Source organism: Dromiciops gliroides, chromosome 4 (assembly GCF_019393635.1).
Source record: "Dromiciops gliroides isolate mDroGli1 chromosome 4, mDroGli1.pri, whole genome shotgun sequence".
In the NCBI taxonomy this organism is placed as follows: domain Eukaryota; kingdom Metazoa; phylum Chordata; class Mammalia; order Microbiotheria; family Microbiotheriidae; genus Dromiciops; species Dromiciops gliroides.
The window spans coordinates 165,640,241-165,653,665 of NC_057864.1; the positions used below are offsets into that span (position 1 = coordinate 165,640,241).

The 13,425-nt window shown below is 41.7% G+C and overlaps 1 protein-coding gene across 1 annotated transcript in view; it reads left to right on the forward strand.

Annotated features, from left to right (window-relative positions):
- TBX4 (T-box transcription factor 4) overlaps positions 1–13,425 on the forward strand; it is a 47,540-nt gene that overhangs the window by 18,523 nt on the left and 15,592 nt on the right. The window lies entirely within an intron of this gene.

The window sequence follows — 13,425 nt, forward strand, 5'->3', positions numbered from 1 at the left end:
AGAGAGAGAGAGAGAGAGAGAGAGAGAGAGAGAGAGAGAGAGAGAGAGAGAGAGAGGAGAGAGAGAGGAGAGAGGTGGGGGCGGGGAGAGTCCACTAGATGCCTTTTCAAAGTTAATTTTGTTGTGACATCCCTAGAAGTCATTGAACCATTCAGTGCCTCAGTTTCCCCATTTGCAAGATGGGGGAGAATATTTGCTTTCTCCATTTCACAGGGATTTAGAAAGCAAGAAAGCACTGTTCAAATGTAGTGCTTAATTATTGTCCAGATACATAGCCTTCTTTCTTAGATTTTATTTGAATCAATCTCTCTTGTTTTTTCTATTGACTTTACTTCCTGAAATATCCCTCCCCCCTCTCCTATCTAGTAAGCCATTCCTTAGACTAGAAGGGGTGGAGGGAGCAGTTTAGCAAAACCAACCAACCTATTATAGTCTATACAATATTCCACATTCACAGAACCTCCACCTCACCTGACCTATAGTCTGCAAAGCAGGGAGGAAGATTCCTTTTCTCAATTCTTCCCTTAGGGGAGCTTGGTCACTAAAATCACAGTGCTGTCTTATTGTTAGTTGTAGTCTTATCTATTGTTTTCTACCCTACAACTTCACTTTGTATCAGTCCATAGAAACCTTCCTATGCATCTCTCTCTTCTGTACAAGTCATTTTTTTTTTGTGAGGCAATTGGGGTTAAGTGACTTGCCCAGGGTCACACAGCCAGTAAGTGTTAAGTGTCTGAAGACTCAGGTCTTCCTGACTCCCGGGCCAGTGCTCTATCCACTGCACCATCTAGCTGCCCCCAGTCATCATTTTTTATGGTACACATACCACAATTCCTTTAGCCATTCCCCAATAAATGAGCATTTGCTTTACTTCTTGTTTGCTAGCACAAAAAGTGTCCCTATGGGTATTTTGGCGTATATGAGAACCTCTTTTCTGTCTCTGAGCTCCTTTGGGGTATACGTGGCTCATGCTTCATATGGATTCTTTGAGACAGATTTCATCATGAAAACAGTTCTTGCATTTTCCCTCCCCACCCCCAGCCAGGGATTTCAGACTAGCTAGGTCAGTTAGACATTGCCAAATATAACTGGGCAAGTCATTCTGTATTATTAGTGGGAAAAATCAGCTAATAGGTGCCCAAGCCAGGGGGAGTGATTTTTGGATTATCCACCATTTGGGATTTTCTGCCCTACTGCTCTCCTATCCTTCTGATGCATAATCAAGAGTAGACTATAGTCTGGAAATGGATGATGGGGCATGTGGAGAGGAGAAGGGAGGGGATGTCATGCCTCCAGTTGAGTGCCTGGTATTTCCAGGGCCCTGGGTTCTATGGGGTGGAGCTCTTTGGCCCCAGAGATGCTGCCTCTGGGCCCCCTTCAATCCAGGGATCCGCCCCTCACAGGTTGCATAAGCTCATTATTTTCCAATCTGGCTCTGGCAGGCCCATTAAAAAAAAGGGAGCATTTTATTTGGAAAATCTTAATTCATGTGTATTGCAGATGTAGGCCTGGGGAGTACGCAGTTATCTGCCACGGCACGGAGGGCCCCTACTCTGCCCTGACAGTTTTGTGGCTATTGAGGACAGAAGGTCTAATTGTATCTGCTGTGCACACACCATACAGAGAGGAACAAACCTAGTGTTGGTGCTGATGTGTGTGTGTTTGTGTGTGTATGAGAGAGAAAGGGGGGCAGGGAGAGAGAAGGGAGAGGCAATGCAGGTGTGCCTTGCTTTATGCAACAGATGTGTTCCTGGAACGTTGTGTATACGCCAAATTGTTATATATCTCAAATTTCCCCACAAGAGACATCGGAGAGGCTTTATCTTAATTTAGAATGAATCTTCAGTTGACTGGCTGTCACTGGCTCTTCCAAGTATTGCATTTCTCTGTGTGGGCTGCCGGCATGCTCTCCCCGGGGAGGTAATATTCTGTAAACATCCAGCAGGACTCGGGGAACCGGCATTTAAAGGAATGGGAGAGATCCTCCTGCAGTGGAACGATCAGATCCCGTATGCAGCCGGTTTTTTGTGTGAATTTAATCTCTTGGGCTTTGCTAGAGTGGGGCCCATGTGTACAAGGGCATATCTGACAAACGGGATCCAACTTGATCTTCCAGACATTTATCTGGCCTCTACTGTGTGTGTGTGTGGAGGGGGCGGGTTTACAAAGAGAAATAAAAGCAGGGTCCCTGTTCTCTAGGAAGGTGGCCTTTCCTGATCCCTGATCACACAGTTCCTAATGAAGGATAGGGTTTAGCCATGTGATTTCATTGGTGTAGGGAGGTGGAAGCAAAGAACTCAATCTACCTTCTCTGAGATGTGTACTTTTAGGGAGGTGCCTATGGCTTTAAGAGGTTAAGCTCCCAGGTTTTTCTGACTCGGGGGCCACATCATTCCTCTATTATTTCATGTCGTATCTATTTTGTATGAGAAACAGTAAGGCAATGAGGCTATAGAACATCTGTCGGGAAGTCCTGGGTTCAAATCCTGTCTATATGATCCCAGGGCAGGCCATTGAACCTCATAGCACCCCAGACAAATCTCTAAGACCAGAAGGTGCAAATATGCACTGGGTACAGAGTTTCCTCATCTTGAGTTCTTTATAACAACTGAGTTAAAGGGCCGTGCCCATCCCATTTGTTTTGTATATACTTATATATGAACTTGCTTTTCTAATATAAGCTTCCTGAGGGCAGGATCTTTGTATCCCCAGCACATAGGATACAGTGCCCAGCATATAGTAGATACTTAGAAATGTTTGTTGGTTGATTTAGAGTCAAGTGGGGAGATAGAATATGATGTTCTAAGTATACTCAAATGTATAAGCTTAATTACAGCTTGACACCATCTCTTCCCTTTGCTTCCATGATCTTGGTTCCTTTTCTGTCCAGTAACATTTTCTCATTCTCCGATGATTCATCTCCCTTCTCCTACTCCTGAAGGGTGGATGTCCCTGTAGATTCTGTCCTTGGTTATCTTCTGTTCTCTCTCCAGACTGGCTCTCTCCATTGGAGACTCAGTGCCCTTCCATAGCTTCAATGACATCTCTGGATGACCATGTCTCCAGCCCCAATCTTTTTTCTTGAGTTCTGGTCCTTGATACATATAGTGTCAAGCTACCTGCCAGACATTTCCACCTAGATGTCTTGTTGGCATTTTAAGCAAAACACATCCCAGAATGAGTTCGCACTTCCCCTTTTAACAACTTCCTTTTTTTTCTATTGATAGCACCAGAATTCTTCCTGATATTGAGTCAAAATCTCTGAATCATCTCTGACTCCTTCCTTCTCCCCACTCCCCCAAAATCATTGTGGCTAGTGATGTGGCTGAGTTCTGTTGATTCTTTTGGTTCATACCTCTCTTTATTCCCACTGCTATCACCCCAGGACCTCTACAATTGGCTTGGACTACTACATGTTCTTGTTCTCCAGTATTTTTTTCCAATTCATCTTTTGTATAAGATATGGATAGGGACTAGATCTGTGATTTCAGTGGGATAGGGAAGAGATAGAGAACTTTCTATTGATGCAGGGTGACATCTTCTCTGCAGCTGAAATCTGTACTCCTTCACACAGCTGCCAAAATAATCTTCCTAAGGCAAAGATGTGAACATGTCATTCCTCTGCTCAAAACCCCTTCAGTGGCCTCCTGACCCTTAGCCTGGCATTTGAAGCCATCTAGCCTGGTTCCAACCTACTTTACCAACATTACTTCACACTGTTCCTTTACTTAACTTGCATTTGAGCCAAACTGGCCTCCTAGCTATAGTCTCCATTTCACCCTGCCTTCTTTGTTGGCTTCAGGACATGGAAGCAGGCCTTTGCCCTAGCTGGGAACATCTTCTTCCTCGAAATTCTCCTTTCTTCATGGGCCATGTCTGTTGTCTGTCGATTGAAGGAGGAGAACTAGGTACTCTGTAAGGTCTCTTGCAGCTCAAAGGCCTTTGATCCTCCATGACAACCCAGATAGAATCCATTTCTCTTTCGGGGTGTATTTTGTCCTTCTAGCACACTGTCTTTGATCCTTTCCTTATCTGTATCCCCTTATGCTCTCTTTTGTTTTATTTTTTGTAAATATTTTGTTGTATATGGGCCCTTTCTTGTTTTGGGTTTTTTGTTTTTTTTTTTTTTAGAGTGAGGCAATTGGGGTTAAGTGACTTGCCCAGGGTCACACAGCTAGTAAGTGTTAAGTGTCTGAGGCCAGATTTGAACTCAGGTCCTCCTGAATCCAGGGCCAGTGCTCTATCCACTGTGCCACCTAGCTGCCCCACTCTTTTGTTTTATTTTTAAATTATATTACTTTTAGTGGAATGAGAGCTCCCCAAAGGCATGAGGTTGGATCATTTCTCATTCTACAGAATAGACAACATTAATAAATGCTCTTTGACTATGAATTTAACCATTATTGGGTGTGAGTCAGAATGGGAATAGGCTGTTGATGTACATGAAGATTTTCCTCATTAAGAGTTCTTATTCTTAATTTTTTGTGTGCCGTGATCCTCTTTGGTGGCCTGCACCAACCTACAGACCCCTCCTGATAATAATGTTCTTAGGGGGCTAGGTGGCACAGTGGATTAAGCACTGGCCCTGGATTCATGAGGACCTGAGTTCAAATCCTACATCAGACACTTGACACTAGCTGTGTGACCCTGGGCAAGTCGCTTAACCCCCATTGTCCCGCACAAAAAATAATAATAATGTTCTTAAACAGTTAGAGGAAATGTTAAATTTAATTTAGTGGTTAATGAATGTAAAGATGTAAGTTTTTCTCCGAGGTGAGAGACCGTCAGAAATCTTTCCATGGACGCATTGTGGGGTAGGGTCTGTAAACTCTAAGTTAAGAACCCTTGATCTCAGGGGCAGCTAGGTGGTGCAGTGGATAAAGCACTGGCCCTGAGTTCAGGAGGACCTGAGTTCAAATCTGCCTTCAGATACTTGACACTTACTATGTGACCAGTTGACCCTCATCCCCCCCTCCCAAAAAAAAGAACCCTTGATCTCATCAGACTTGGACTTTCTGCCAAATCCTGTTGACCTTCGGTTCCAAGGCTTTTTTATCCAAAGGGACTAGAGTTTCTGGTTTTTTAGGGAGGAGTTGACCTAGTTGGAAGCCTTTCCTTCTCTGGGTCCTTTTCATTCCCTGTCTTGAGCCTTCCCTGTCGTTTCCTGCACCTTAGGCTGAACAACTACAAAAAACTGTACTGGTGAACCAATGCTACTTCACGGCTGTTTAGTGGAAAAGGGTGGAGGAAGGATTCGATTAGTTTTGTTTGGCCCCAGTGGACAGAACCAGGAAGAAGCACTGAGTAGAAGTTGCAGAGAGGGAAATTTAGGCTCAATGTTAGGAAAAACTCCCTTCCCTTTAGAGATATCCCAAAGTGGGAATCTGCTGCCTCTTGAGCCAGGCTCCATTTCTCCTCCCTGGAAATCTGCAAGTAGAGACTAACTTTTAAAGCACGCTATGATATCACGATTCCTTTCATGTATGAGTTGGCTTAGAGGACCATTGAGGTCCCCTTCAACTCTTAAATTCTGTGATTCCGAGAGAAGGATTTGGATTTCGAGGGCTTGGGTTCAAACACCATCTCTTCCATTTGCTTACATGTGTGACCTCAGGCAACTCAATTAACCTCTCTAGGGTCTCATTTCCTCATCTGTAAAAGGGAAGGGCGGGACTAGATTCTAGGTCTCTGGGATGCGGCTCTGGGATGTCTCTACTTTGGGTGCTTCTTTCTCAGGGTCTGCCTCTCACACACATGTATATACACACAGGCGCCTCAGTAATCCACAAACCCCCGGAGGGGAGGGTACCATTTGGGTAAGAGCTCAAAAGGCAGGGTGGGAGGAGTCTGGTCCTGCCAAAACTGAGAAGGGAACAAAACTCTAATAAGGTTTAAAAATGGACCTAGAGGCTCCAGAGAGGGATTTGTCTGCAGCAGCTTTTAATCATGTTTCCCAGTAAAACCGTCAAGCCGGCTGGAATTTTTCTTCTCTTCTCTTCTTTTATTTTCCTTCCTTTTCTTTTTTCCTTTCTTTTCTTTTTTCCTTTCTTTTCTTCTCTCTCTCTCTCTCTGCAGGGAAAGAGGTGAGGGGAACTTTTCCCCACCTTTCCTACACCCCCCCCAATAAGGAGTAGTGGAACAGTCCAAGTCGGGGCATTTGGACTCTGGGGAGGCTCTGAGAATTGCGGTGGGTGGAAGATTACGCCTTCGATAGGGGAGGGGAGGGAGGTTGATCTTCACTCCAGAAATACAGGTTTTTACCACTGCCGTCCCGCTCCCCATCCCCCAGCTTGCCTTCCGCCCTCAGTCTCTTCTCCCGGACATTTTTAATGGTAGTTTTGCCAATAACCGCTTACTTGGGGCTAGTAAGGAAGTTCTCTGGGCCATCCTTTGGGAATACCATTCATAATAATAACAATAATAATAGCTAGCATTTATATAGCACTTTAAAGGTTGCGACATGTGTTTTCTTGTTTGATACGCACAACCTTGTGAGGTAGGCGCTATTATTATCCCCATATTACCAATGAGGAAACAGGCAAGAAAAGGTAACGGAACTCCTAACTCGCCCGGGGTCACAGCCGGTGTCTGAGGCGGGATTCAAATTCAGGTGTTAACGCTAAAGCACTCTATCCATTATGTCACCTAGCTGCCACCAGCAGTTTAATCCATTCATTAAGCAAGCATTTATTAAGTTCCTGCTGGGTGTTAGGCACAGTGCTTGGTCTGGAGGATACAAAGACAGAAGCAAAAAGACCCAACAACAATGCTACATTCATTCATTCATTCATTCATTCATTCATTCAATAAACATTTATTAAGCACCTCCTACCACCAGGCGCTGTGCTATTCAATGGGAAAAGACATTCGTGAGGGAAAAGACAGTTCCTGCCCTCAAGGAGCTTAGAATCTAAATGACTCTGGAAGAGAGAGTGAGACTGGCAACTTTACAGGACTCTGCCACACTTCAATCTAATTTATTCATGAGCCAACACGTCACCTGTGATGTCATTGACCTTCAAAAATGAAGGACAAACAACAGCAACAACAATCTAAATAACTTAATGAATCTAAATCCTGACTGGGAAGACAGGCAGGCCTAGGTAGGCTAATGCACAAGGACAGATAGACCCAAAGGGGACACTACTAAATACTTGGGTTTCTCATCAGAAAATCACTTCTTTAGGTTCTGGCTTCTTCTATGGCTCTGACATCTCTTTGGTGATAGAATTTGCCTTGCCAGTGGGACATACCAGGTATATTCTCCTAGTAGTACATTGGAAAACTCAACCGGCTTTGGAGTCAGTGTGAAGGCTCTGTTACCTAGTGTTACTTTAAAAGGCAATAATAGGGGACAGCTAGGTGGCACAGTGGATAAAGCACTGACTCTGGATTCAGGAGGATTTGAGTTCAAATCCAGCTTCAGACACTTGACACTAGCTGTGTGAACCCTGGGCAAGTCACTTAACCCTCACTTGCCCGGCTCCCCACCAAAACCCCGCAATAATAATACATTTTCCCAGATTGTTTAGGATTTGCAAAGAGTTTTCTTCACAGCCCAGTGAGGTAGGTAGAGCAAGGGCAACTTCCCCATTAAGTGAGCCAGGAGAGCCTCCTTCTGGAGCTGGCCATCCAGTAATGAATCTCCATATGTCTAAGCACTGAGCAGCTGCACCCCTCCCCACCTCCACCTTCTAAGCTGACATGCCTGGAAAGTAAAACAAGTCAACCATGCAAAAAGACCCAAAGAATCTAAAGATGGAAGAGACCTTAGAGGCTATCTGGTCCAACTCCTTCATTTGCTAGATGGGGAAACTGAGGCCCAAGATCACCTGAGTAGTACGCATCAGAAGGCAGAATTTGAGCTCACAGTGCCCTCTGACGCCAGAATCAATGCTCTCTGCACTGTCTCCATGCTTTAGAGTTGGAAGAGATCTTTGGAGCTACTCTGTCCGACTCCCTTCATTTTATAGAAGGAAAATGAGGCTCAGAGAACAAAAGCTTTTCACTTCTTAGTGAACATTTCTTTAATTCCAGGACAAATTAGAGAGAGTTGGGATCCAGCCAGCCAGAGATAGCTGGCAAAATAACTGGGTTGTTTGACACTTTTTTTTTTTAACTTACACACATCTTGGCCCATTCACTTAATATGTCTCTTCTTGTCTTTAAAATGGAGACTATGGTCTCTTCCAGGGCTACCTAGGAAGGGTGTTGCGGATAGATTGTGGAAGCAGGTGATAAAGACTTGGAAAGAAAAATTTAAAAATATGAAACGGAATCTCTTAAATACAACTTATTTTAAGTATATATGAAATTTTGCAGTTGTCCCGACATTGCCCTGCTTATCAATATCTCCTTCTTAACTTTCTTCTGCTGTCTTCTATGTATAATTTAAACTTTTATTGACATTCTTCCCTTTTTCTTTCTCTTTTCATCACTCATTCCCCACAGTAGCCATCCCATCTCTTCCATAAAAGCCTTCTCTTCTTGTTGTTGTTCTTGTTGTTGTTGTTTTGTGGGGCAATGAGGGTTAAGTGACTTGCCCAGGGTCACACAGCTAGTATCAAGTGTCAGAGATCAGATTTGAACTCAGGTCCTCCTGAATCCAGGGTTAGTGCTTTTTTTAGAGTTTACAGTGGACTGTGCCACCTAGCTGCCCCCAAAGCCCTCTCTTGTAACAAAAAAGTTACAGTCAAGCAAATCAAATTCATACATTAGTTGAGTCTGAACATAATAATAACAGTTAATATTTACATAGAGCTTTAGGGTTTGCCAAGTGATATATATATGTATATATATATATACATATACACACACACACATATGCATATATATGTTATCTCATTTGATCCTCACAATAACCCTGAGAGGTAGGAGGTATTATTATTCCCATTTTACAGATGTGGGAACTGAAGCTAAGAACAGTTAAATGACTTGCCTAGGGTCACATAACAAATGCCTGAGGTGACTTGAATTTAAGTCTTTCTGACTCCAAGTCTTACACTCTATCTGCTTTGCCACTTAGCTGATATACATGAACATGTATGTTTCATTCTGCACCATCTCTCTGGAATTACGGCAGGTCATAGAATTGATCAAAATTCTTTAGTCTGTTAAAGTTGTTTTACTTTACAATACTGCAGTCATTGCATGAGTAGTTCTGCTAATTTCCCTTCATATAATTCTTCCCAGGTTTCTCCGGATCTATTCCTCCCATCATTTTTTAGGGCAAAATAATATTCCATCACATTCATATACCATAATTGTTCATCTTCTCCCCAAATTGCTGGGAACTGCCTTAGTTTTCATTTCTTTACTACAAAAAAAGTGCTGTTATAAGTGTTTTTGTAAATATGGGTCCTTTTACTTCTGTCTTCTATCTCTTTGAAGTATACCTTAGTATTTATATCACTGGGTTAAGGGTATGCACAGTTTAGTTTCAGAGAAATTGTTTTCTAGGATAGTTGGACCATCACCTACAGTACATTAGTGTATCTGTCTTCCCTTAACCTTTCCAATATTTGTCATTTTCCTTTTTTTTTTTTTTTTGCCACCTTTGCTAATCTGATGCCTGTGAGCTGGAACCTCAGTTGTTTTAGTTTGAATTTATTTTATTATTAGTGATTTGGTACTTCCCTTCCACCCTCACTTTCTGCTTTTTTTGTACATTATCTTCCCCAAATAGATTAAAAGCTTGTTGGGGGAGGGGGGACTGCTATTCTTTTTTCCTATTTGTATCCCCAGGGCTTTGCATAGTGCCCAGCACATTGTAGACACTTAATAAATGTTTCTTGACTATGACTGACTATTTGGAAGACTTTTAAATATGATTAGTTTCATAGTTTGCATCTCTTCTTTTGAGAACTGCCTGCTCATAACCTTTTACATTGATCTATTGGGGAATGCTCTTGCTATGTATTTGTATCAATTTCCTATATCTCTTGGATATCAGACCTTTGTCAGAGAAATTTGTTGCAGTTTTCCCAATTAACTCTTTCCCTTCTAATTCTAGCTACATTGATTTTGTTTGTGGGAAAATGTTTCAACTTTACATAATCAACATTGTTGTTTATGTTGGGAAGCCTTTTATCCTGCCTCCTATGAAGCAGGACTGCCTCATATGGATTAAGAGGGGCTCTCATCTGAGACTGGAACTTAACTGGGCAGAAATCTTGTAGGTACCCCCTCCTGGTCTTCCTGTCACTCTTCTGGACCTGTTCCGGCTGGGTTAGTCTGGTAGGTTTTTTCTGGTTTGTGCCTGTCTTTCCTTAGCCTCTCCGAAATTTTCATTTTCCCTCTTTTTTAGGGGGGCATCTTTGCTAATCTGATGCATGAGTTAGAACCTCAGTTGTTTTCAGGTGAATTCATTGTATTTTTTAATCATAAAAGTATTTTATTATTTTCCAGTTACATTTAAAGATAGTTTTCAAAATAAGATTTTAGGTTCCAAATTTTTCTCCCTCCCTCCCTTCCCTCCCCCTCCCCAAGATAGAAAGCAATCTGATATATATACATATATATATACATATATATATAATCACATTAAACATATTTCTGCATTAGTCATATGTTGAAAGAAGAATCAGAACACAAGGGGAAAATCCCAAAAAAGAAAAAAAAAACCCAAAAAGTAGAAACGGTGTGGTTCAATTTGCATTCAGATTTCACAGTTCTTTTTTCTGGATGTGGAGAGCATTTTCCATCATGATTCCTTTGGAATTGTCCTGGATCATTGTATTGCTGAGAAGAGTTAAGTCGATTACAGTTGATCATCGCATAATGTTGCTGTTTCATTCAGCATCAATCCACTTAAATCTTTGCAGTTTTTTCTGAAATCTGCCTTCTCATTATTTCTTATAGCACAATAGTATTCCATTACATTCATATACCACAACTTATTCAGCCATTACCCAATTGATGGACATTCCTTCAATTTCCAATTCTTTGCCACCACAAAGAGAACTGCTATAAATATTTTTATGCATGTGTGTCCCTTTCCCTTTTTAATGATCTCTTTGTGACACAGACTTAGTAGTGTTATTACTGGGTCAAAGGGTATGCACAGCCCCAATGCACTTTGGGCATAGTTCCACATTGCTCTCCAGAATGGTTGGATCAGTTCACAACTCTACCGACAGTGCAACATTAATAGTGTTTCAATTTTTCCACAGCTTCGCCAACATTTATTATTTTCCTTTTCTGTCATATTAGCCAATCCTATAGATATGAGGTGGTACCTCAGAGTTGTTTGAATTTGCATTTCTCTAATCAATAGTGATTTAGGGCATTTTTTCATATGGCAATATATAGCTTTGATTTCTTCATCTGAAAACTGCCTATTAATATCTTTTGACCATTTCTCAATTGGGAAATGACTTGCATTCTTATAAATTTGATTTAGTTCCCTATTATTTTAGTGAATTAATTTTATTGTTAGTGATTTGATACCTTCCCCTCCTCCATCCCCTTTCAGCTTTCTATTGTGTCTTGTCTTCCCTAATTAGGTTGTAAGGGCCTTGGGGCAGGGACTGTTTTGCTTTTTTCCTATTTGTATCTTTGGTCTACTGAGCCTCCCTCTTAGCTGAGTTAGATTGGTATACTGGGTCAGTGGGTGGCTATCTAGCTCTGGCCTTTGTATATTGGGCTGATTGCTGTGCAGGCGATCTTGTGGAAGCATCGTCTTCTTAACTGGATGAGAGAGATCACATGATTGCTATTGGGGTGGCATCCACAGCTTCATTGCTCTCCACATCCGGGGTTGCTCTGATTACTGGTTACTTCATCTGCCTATGCCCTAGACATTTGTGTGACTGATTCCAAGCTCAATGCTGTTAAGGAACTAGTCTAACTTTCTACCTCTCAAAAATAGGTGGGTGCTTTGTGTTTTTATATAAATACTTTCCAGATAGGTTCTGATCCTCGTTCAAAGAATACAATATAAAGAAAACCAATTATGCAAACCCATCCAATACAGTGACTGCCTTTGGCAGTGTATGCAGTATTCTGTACCCATAGCCCCCCACCTCCCACTCTCTAATGAAAGGAGTGAAGTACATTTCCTCTTCCTTCTCTAGATCTCATGTTGGTCATTGCACAGCATTGGTTTCTCATGTAAATGATCATAATTATTGTGGATATTGTTTTTAGAATTTATTTTCCCATTAAAAAGAATATTAAAAATAAATAAAAGGAAAAAATGAATTTTTCCCTTTCATGAGTTATTGAGGCTTTAAACTTTTACTGTAATATATGTAACATCACAAAATAGATAACTCACATTCCTATCTCACTTCACCATTTATTAAGCATTTTTCTTAACAATAACCCTGTAAGGTCTGTTGTATAAGTATTATCATACCCATTTTTTTTTTGGTGGGACAATGAGGGTTAAGTGACTTGCCCAGGATCACACAGCTAGTGTCAAGTGTCTGAGACTGGATTTGAACTCAGGTCCTCCTGAATCCAGGGCTGGTGCTTTATCCACTGCGCCACCTAGCTGCCCCCATCATACCCATTTTACAGATGAGGACACTGTAGTCACTAGAGTAAGGAGGGATAGGAGGCCTGTATCTGGAAAACCTTTCTGGGCTGTGGTTTGAGACTCTGGGAAAAATCACTATTCTCTAGGTTTCTGTTTCTTCTCACTTTCAATACAGCCTCTGTGGACCATGTTCTCTATGGCAGCTGGGAAAGAGAACTGGCAATTCCTATGATGGGAAAAGTGAGTGTCCTTATTCTAAACCAAGTAGGAATGGTTCATTCAATCTTGACCAAGTATGGAACAAATTTATCAGCCCCCATCAGCTTTTTCAGGGCTTTTCATTTACCTGGTATTAGCAGTGATCCTCCCAGGTGGAAATGATCTTTCTTTTCTCCAGCCTCACAGAGCAAGCGCTTTGTACCTCTGGTTTTAAAAGAAAAAAGATTTATTGATGCCTTTGGTTGTTACACCAGTTTTTTTCCAGATATTGCCCTCTCCATAGGGAGCCTTTCCTGGTAATAAAGAAAATAACTTCTGACAGTATATGTAAAATTCCACGCTTACCTGTTCAATGAAAAGTGGGAATAGACTTCTCTTTTGTTTCTATGGAATTCTTTGTTGTTGTTGTTGTTGTTCAGTCATTTTAGTTGAGTTTGACACTTCATGACCCCATTTGGGGTTTTCTTGGCAAAGATACTGGAGTGGTTCACCATTTCCTACTCCAACTCATTTTACAAAGGGGGAAACTGAGGCAAGCAGGGGTTAAGTGATTTGCCCAGGGTCTCGCAGCTAGTAAGTATCTGAAGCGAAATTTGAACCCAGAAAGATGTCTTCCTGACTCCAGGCCCAGCAATCTATTTACTAAGCCACCCAGCTGCTTTTCCATTCTATTCTATTCTATCCTAAACACTATTCTATTCTATTCTAATTCTTCATGATAATTA